The sequence below is a fragment of the Macaca fascicularis genome, chromosome 20 (genome assembly GCF_037993035.2).
Source record: "Macaca fascicularis isolate 582-1 chromosome 20, T2T-MFA8v1.1".
Taxonomy (NCBI): Eukaryota; Metazoa; Chordata; class Mammalia; order Primates; family Cercopithecidae; genus Macaca; species Macaca fascicularis.
The window spans coordinates 73,068,555-73,075,389 of NC_088394.1; the positions used below are offsets into that span (position 1 = coordinate 73,068,555).

Here is a 6,835-nt window from a genome sequence, read left to right on the forward strand (position 1 = left end):
TGGGGTACTTTGATTGCACTGGGGGTTCAGGCCTTCTATGCACATGTCCAGGGAAGTGTGAGTCCAGGAGATTCATTCGCCAAAAGGGCCATATGAGTGAGGGAGGAGCCTTTCCTGAAAGAGGAAGAGAAAACGCTTTCCTGAAAGAGGAAGAGGAGAAAGACATGAAAGGAAATCACAGCTCACATGACCCCTCCAGCTATAGTGCTCCCCGACCCAGAGAGAATGATCGTATGGAGATCATCTACGGGAGCCTGGCAGTGCTACCCAAATGGGGCCTCAAACACCACCCCCTACCCTTACTGTCCTCAGCAAAGTCTGCTCCAAGCCACACGAGAAAGAGAACCTTCTCTCTGGGTGATGTAGCTTTGTTCACCTAGGCCCTCAATTTGGTGCCCCTTTCCTAAAGCAGCTCTCCCACACACAGGAGGAGCAGGTTCCCATGGGCCGTGTTTCTATGGTGTGATCCCACCCTGCTCATAGACGTTGGGTAGGAGGTGAGTCCCAGAACTAAGTGCATCAGGTATTTACTGAAGAACTTGAAATTGGGGCCAACGGGTCAGATTTCTCTGTGTGGCTGAACAATAAAGATGGGAATTTGAGAGCTTTGTGTGGCCAGGGTGTTTATATAGAAACAGGAAAAGCTAGAAGCTGAGAAACAAGTAACAAAGATACAGAGAGATATACACAAAGATTCAGAGATTATACGTAACGAAGATGTTCACAGAGAAGTATAGGCAGAGGATGGAGAAAGGGTTCTTGGGATCTTGCTTTCCAATTTCTGCTTCCATTCCTCCTGGAGTTCAGTCGCTTTCCATCCTGCCTGCCGTGAAGTAATTGTAACTGATTTCATAGGCACCTTTTCAACGAGCCGGCCCGAGTTGGTCTCTCCTACTTTCAACTAAGAATTTTAACCACCATAGTGAGTTTTAGGAAATGGGCCAGTGAGTGGGGAGGCTGTTCTCTGGGCACAGGACCCTGACACACACATCCCAGCACTGACAAAGCTCACTCCTCCCAGGGATGCTGAGCTGCTGCGGGAAGCTCTTGAACATCAAGTTATGCCAGCAGAAAAAGACATCAGATTGGAAGAATTTGGGGGATGTTGTGCCTGTGGAGCGGATGGAAGATAGCCTTGGATCCCTTGAAGCCCTTAGGACATATGTTTAGCCACCCCATGGCACTACAGAGCGTCATGTAACCTGGAGCCAGCAGGACAGTCCTGGTTTAAAAGATTCTGGGAACGTCAGCTAAGCTATTGACATACCACTACCTTAAGAATTAACTTATGGTCACACTTACTCAGCATAACACAGCTAAAACTGTTTCCCACATCCACTCTTTCCAGTGGTTTAATAATGAGAAGATGTTAACACGTGTCACAGGGTCAAGAGAACAATTACTTTTCATCAAAATTCATAAAGCCCCAACATTGCTAACATCAAGCACCATATTGTTAATTCCATGTAGTATGACTATATAAACAGAAATAGTCCTGCACATTTTTCTAATTATATGACCTTGAGAAAGCTACTTGAACTCTCTGGGCATTCATGTACTTCTTAGCAGAAAATGTTCAATATGTGCCGGGCACGGTGGTTCACGCCTGTAATCCTAACACTTTGGGAGGCTGAAGTGGGTGGATTACCCAAGGTCAGGAGTTCAAGACCAGCCTGGCCAACATGGGGAAACCCCGTCTCTGCAAAAAAAAAATACGAAGAATTAACTGGGTGCGGTGGCATGCACCTGTAATCACAGCTACTCTGGAGGCTGAGGCAGGAGAATCTCTTGAACCCGGGAGGCAGAGGTTGTGGCGAACCGAGATCACGCCATTGCACTCCAGCCTGGGCTACAGAGCAAGACTTTGTCTCAAAAAAAAAAAAAAAAAAAGGAAATGTTCAATATATATCACTTTATAGGGTTATTGTAAAAACTAATGCTATCGTTTGAATGTTTGTCCCTCCAAAACTTATGTTGAAATTTAATTACCATTGTAATGGTATTAAAAATTTCGACCTTTAAAAAGTGGTTACATCATGTAGGCTTTGTCCTCATGGATGGATTAATGCCATTATGGAGAGAGTGGGTTCATTATAAAAGAGAAGGTTCAGCTTCTGTCTCTCCTTCTCTCTAGCCCTTCCACCTTCTACCATGGGATGATCCAGCAAGACAGCCTTCACCAGATGCCAGCCCCTTGATCTTGCACTTCCCAGCCTCCAGAACTATGAGAAAAGAAACTTCTCTTCACTATAAATTGCCCAGTCTGTGATATTTTGTTATAGGAGCACAAAAGACTAAGACAATTAAATTTACCAATATGAGGTGCTTAGTACGATGCCTGACACATTGTTCATGCTGAATGTCATTACTGACAAAAGCGGAATACTTCCTGATACAGTTTGGCTGTGTCCCTGCCCAAATCCCATCTTGCATTGTAGCTCCCATAATTCCCATGTGTTGTGGGAGGGACCCGATGGACGATCACGGAATCGTGGGAGTGGTTTCCCCCATTCTTTTCTCGCGGTAGTGAATGAGTCTCACGAGATCTGATGGTTTTATAAGGGGAAACCCCTTTCACTTGGTCCTCATTTTTCTCGCTTGCCTGCTACTGTGGAAGACCTGATTCTTTCCTTCCACCATGATTGTGAGGCCTCCCTAGCCACGTGGAACTGTGAGTCCATTAATCCTCTTTTTCTTTATAAATTACCCAGTCTCGGGTATGTCCTTATCAGATGGTGAAAATGGACTAATACACTGTCCAATGTACTAGAAGTCAATACTATGACACCGTGTTTTTGAAGAGAAAAACTTAATGTCGCAGGTTGACTCACAAGGATACAGAAATCAAGATCAAATCTATCTCCCTGTGCAAGCTTCAAGGCAGTATTTTTAATAGAAAAAGTTCAGGCGTCGATTCTGAAATTAGTAGGCGATCGGTGGAAGAAAAAGGAGGTCAGCAAAGTCCTCGGGCATGTGCACTTATCTCATCATACTACCTCGTCGGTTGCATGTGCAAATTCAGAAGAAGTCAGTATGAAACTGCAGTGAAAATTCAGGCTGTGACATCAGCAAGCTCGTTCTGCAGACTCCAGTCAGTCAACTTGTTTCCAACCAATTTCAGCCAGTTTTTTCTTGATCTCACAAGTGAAGGGAGTTTCAGTCTTGCAGAAAGTTGTTTCTTTTCTTATCAGCGATCCTGGTAACACAAGAATTTCTATTACTTACTGGTTTCTTACTTTCTGGGACACAGTTTCAGTTTCAGCTTTTCAGCTTTTCTTATCTGCTATTCTGTAAGCCCAAGAATTTAGTCAGTGGGTTTTTGTTGTTGTTGTTGTTGTTGTTTTAACTCTTTGAGACACAGCTTCAGTATCACTTATTACTACTACTAAAAGTATAGCACTGCCTCCACTGACTTAATTTCAGAGGCAGGTAACTGTCTATTGTACTAAATTATTTAATACACCACTTTAGCCAATGGAAATTCATGATTTGGGGTTGTCAAGTAATCTCTACTGTAATGCAGAAAATTCTAGTAGAAAACATGAAATATCACATGTAAGCCTTTTATAAAATAGTTTTCAAAGTAACTTATTTTCTTCTAATGGGTTTTAATGAAGAGAAGGGTGAAATAAACCACAAGACTCTTGAGCGTGTTACAGATTTGGATGGGTGGCATTGAGGTGAGGTGGGCTGAGAAGAAAAAGTCTTGATGGAGAATCTGCTGATGTCACATGATGCCTAATTCTTGGTATTCACCAGGCAGATGAGTTGGTCTCGGAAAGACTCTAGATTCTAAGGTCTCCTAAATCATTGAAGGATGTGTCTCTAATAAAATAAAAACATAAATTTTCCTGCCAATACTAGACATTTTTGAAAAGGACAACCATCTTTATATGAGCAAAGAAAGTGTTGTCCCACCCCCGAGCCCTGTATAAGGATATCGCTGGCTCCCAAGTGTCTTCTTCAGTTTACACTTTCTGCAGGGTACCCCTAAAATCTCCTTTGATATGGGAATAAAAACAAAGGCCTGAGGCCAGGGACGATGCTCACACCTGTAATCCCAGCAGTTTGGGAGGCCAAGACGGGTGGATCACTTTAGGTCAGGAGTTCGAGATCAGCCTGGCCAACATGGTGAAACCCTGTCTCTACTAAAAATACAAAATTAGGCAGGTGTGGTGGCGCATGCCTGTAATCCCAGCTACTTGGGAGGCTGAGGCAGGAGAGTTGGTTGAACCCGGGAGGTGGTGGTTGCAGAGCTGAGATCGTGCCGTTGCACTCCAGCCTAGGCAACAAAAGAGAAACTCCATCTCAAACAACAAACAAACAAAAACGCCTGGATCTCCAGGGAGACACAAGCCCAGGACTGGCTCTTGCAGATCAATAGCTTAATAACTGATTATCTGGGTCACCTCATGTCTGTTACATCTCTCTTCTAACCTGTTTTCCAGTCTATAAAATGAATCCTATTGGTAGCTTGATGCTAGCTCTAGGAATCTGAGGTTTAAAACTCCTCAGGTTAAACAACCATATCTATACTTTATTAAAAAAAAAATCCACTTTGCAGATGCCACTGGCACTGGGAGCCCCATATTAACAGTCATGGTCAACCCCACTGTGTTTTTCAACATTACCATCAATGGTGAGTGGCTGGGCTATGACTCCTTTGAGCTGTTTGAAGACAAGGTTCCAAAGACAGCAGAAAACTTTCATGTTCTGAGCACTAGAGAGAAAGAATTTGGTTGTAAGGGTTCCTGCTTTCACAGAATTATTCCAGGGTTTATATATCAGAGTGGTAACTTCACATATCATAATGGCATTGTTGGCCAGTCCATCTACAGGGAGAAATTTGATGATGAGAACTTCATCCTGAAGCATAAAGGCCCTGGCATCTTATCCATAGGAAATGCTGGACCCAACACAAACGGTTCCCAGTTTTTCATGTGCACTGCCAAGACTGAGTGGTTGGATGCAAGCATGTTGTCTTTGGCAAGGTGAAAGAAGGCATGAAGACTGTGGAGGCCATGGAGTGCTTTGGGTCCAGGAATGGCAAGACCGGCAAGAAGGTCACCATTGCTGACTGGACAGGTCTAATAAGTTTGACTTGTGTTTTATCTTAACCACCAGACCATTCCTTCTGTAACTCAGGAGAGCACCCTCCACCCCATTTGCTCCCCATATCCTATCATCTTTGTGCTCTCGCTGCAGTTCCCTTTGGGTTCCATGTTTTTCTTGTTCCCTTCCATGCCTGGCTGGATTGCAGAGTGAAGTTTATGATTATGAAATAGAAGCTAAATAACAAAAATTCGAGGACAATTTATAATATTTAAACAATTAACTAATTTACTATTTTCTAGGACAACCCAGTGATAAAGTAGTTGAATATAATGTTTCTGGCATCATCTTTCTCTTGGGGACGCTCTTCCTTTTTAATTGTCTTGCAAAGATTATCTGAATCATTAATTCACTTACTCTAAAGTCCACAGATACAATGCAAAGAGCAGTGAACAAGCTGCTTCTTCTGATACTTCAATAGTCCTTAATGTATGCTAGAAAGGCTTTAATCACACCAATAATACAATGTAACTTATTCAATTGTTGATATTTATTTCAACCTGAATTGTTCTTTATCACAGCACTGGCTCAAGCTCTTACAAATGCTATTTAAAATTAAAATATAACTCAGATATCATAAGATGCATCCTTGTAAAGTATAACATTAAATGGTGCTTAGTAGATTCACAAAATGTGCAACTACCATACCTGTCTAATTTAATAACTTCATCTCCCTAAAAAGAAACCCAGTATCCACCAGCAGACATGAGGATTTTTAAAATTTAGAGAAGCTGATTGGCTTATGGGGGTGGCAGGCTTAGGAATGGAGCCATTCCCTGTGGAGTAAAATTAGAGTGAAATACAGAAGGCTATTTATTTGTACTTCTGTTGTTATTGATTAGTCTCACATGGAGGCAGATGCTGATTTTGTCCAGTTTTTGCACTTGAATTCAAGTCAAGGTATGCCCCATTCAAAACTATGTATCTAGGAAAGGATCCAACCCTTTCACTGTGAAGCCTATTTGAAGAGTGCAATATATGCAGCCAAGATCATCATTCCTCTTCTCTCAGTTTCTGTTTTTAGCCCAGTTTGAAAAAGATACTAAGAGCAGAGAATCAAAGACAAGAAACATGGTAAGGTAGAGACAGAAGAAGCAAAGAACAGTATGAAGTAGCACAGACCAAGGAGATAGAAGAGAGAACAGCATGATGGGCAAGGAAACAAAAGTAGGAGCAGAGGCTGGGTGTGGTGGCTCACGCCTGTAATCCCAGAACTTTGGGAGGCCGAGGTGTGTGGATCACTTGGGGTCAGGAGTTCGAGACCAGCCTGACCAACATGGTGAAACCTCATCTCTACAAAAAAATTATAAAAATTAGCCAGGTGTGGTGGCAGGTGCCTGTAATCCCAGCTACTCAGGAGGTTGAGGCAGGAGAATTGCTTGAGCCTGGAAGGCAGAGGTTGCAGTGAGCTGAGACCGTGCCACTGCACTCCAGCCTGGGCAACAGGGTAAGACCCTGTCTCAAAAAAAGAAAAAAAAAGAAGCAGGAGCAGAGAGCAATGACACATCAAAGAACAAAGCACAGAATAAGGTGAGGGGGCAAAGAAAAGAGAGAAGCAGCAAGGAACAGTAAGAAGGGGCAGGTAATGGGGAAGGAAACACAGCAAATGTTCTTGGACTGCAGGTACATCTGAGGGAGCCAGTCACAACTGCACGACGACACTACAAGTTACCTGCTTTCTGCTCATAGCTGAGTTCCTCTTCCCACGCTGTTATATGTATTC

At 43.0% G+C, this 6,835-nt stretch overlaps 1 pseudogene; it reads left to right on the forward strand.

Annotated features, from left to right (window-relative positions):
* Nucleotides 1-4,599: 4,599 nt before the first annotated feature.
* Nucleotides 4,600-5,117, forward strand: LOC141409278 (peptidyl-prolyl cis-trans isomerase A pseudogene; annotated as a pseudogene).
* The last annotated feature ends 1,718 nt before the right edge of the window (nucleotides 5,118-6,835 follow it).